This window comes from Mandrillus leucophaeus, unplaced genomic scaffold (assembly GCF_000951045.1).
Source record: "Mandrillus leucophaeus isolate KB7577 unplaced genomic scaffold, Mleu.le_1.0 Scaffold804, whole genome shotgun sequence".
Taxonomy (NCBI): domain Eukaryota; kingdom Metazoa; phylum Chordata; class Mammalia; order Primates; family Cercopithecidae; genus Mandrillus; species Mandrillus leucophaeus.
In genome coordinates, this window is record NW_012108742.1 from 889,218 (window position 1) to 890,566 (window position 1,349).

Consider the following 1,349-nt stretch of genomic DNA (forward strand, 5'->3'; position numbering starts at 1 on the left):
GTAATTAATAGCCTACCAACCAAAACAAGCCCAGGACCAGACAGATTCCCAGCTAAGTTCTACCAGAGGTACCAAAAGGAGCTGGTACCATTCCTTCTGAAACTATTCTAAGCAATAGAAAAAGAGGGACTCATCCCTAACTCATTTTATGAGGCCAGCATCATCCTGATACCAAAGCCTGGCAGAGACACAACAAAAAAAGAAAATTTCAGACCAAAATCCCTGATGAACATCGATGCAAAAGACCTCAATATAATACTGGCAAACCCAATCCAGCAACACATCAAAAAGCTTATCCACCACGATCAAGTCAGCTTCATCCCTGGGATGCAAGGCTGGTTCAACATATGCAAATCAATAAACACAATCCATCAAATAAACAGAGTCAATGACAAAAACCACATGATTATCTCAATAGATGCAGAAAAGGCATTTGATAAAATTCAACAGCCCTTCATGCTAAAGACTCTCAATCAACTAGGTATCAATGAAATGTATCTCAAAATAGTAAGAGCTATTTATGACAAACCCACAGCCATTATCATACTGAATGGGCAAAAACTAGAAGCATTCCCTTTGAAAACCGATACAACAAAAGGATGCCCTCTCTCACCACTCCTATTCAACATAGTATTGGAAGTTCTGGCCAGGGCAATCAGGCAAGAGAAAGAAATAAAGTGTTTTCAACTAGGAAAAGAGGAAGTCAAACTGTCTCTGTTTGTAGATGACATGATTGTATATTTAGAAAACCCCATCATCTCAGCCCAAAATCTCCTTAAGCTGATAAGCAACTTCAGCAAAGTCTCAGGATACAAAATCATTGTGCAAAAATCACAAGCATGCCTATACACTCCCATTCACTGGGTGAACTCCCGTTCACTATTGCTACAAAAAGAATAAAATACCTAGGAATCCAACTTACAAGAGATATGAAGGACTTCTTCAAGGAGAAATACAAACCTCTGCTCCAGGAAATAAGAGAGGACACAAACAAACGGAAGAACATTCCATGCTCATGGATAGGAAGAATCAGCATCATGAAAATGGCCTTACTGCCCAATGCTATCCCCATCAAGCTACTATTGACTTTCTTCACAGAATTAGAAAAAACTACTTTAAAGTTCACATGGAACCAAAAAAGAGCCCGCATAGCCAAGACAATTCTAAGCAAAGAGAACAAAACTGGAGGCAACATGCTACCTGACATATCATTAAAAAGTCAGAAACAACAGATGCTGGAGAGGATATGGAGAAATAGAAACGCTTTTACACTGTTGGTGGGAGCGTAAACTAGTTCAACCATTGTGGAAGACAGTGTGGCGATTCCTCAAGGATCTAGAACTAGAAAT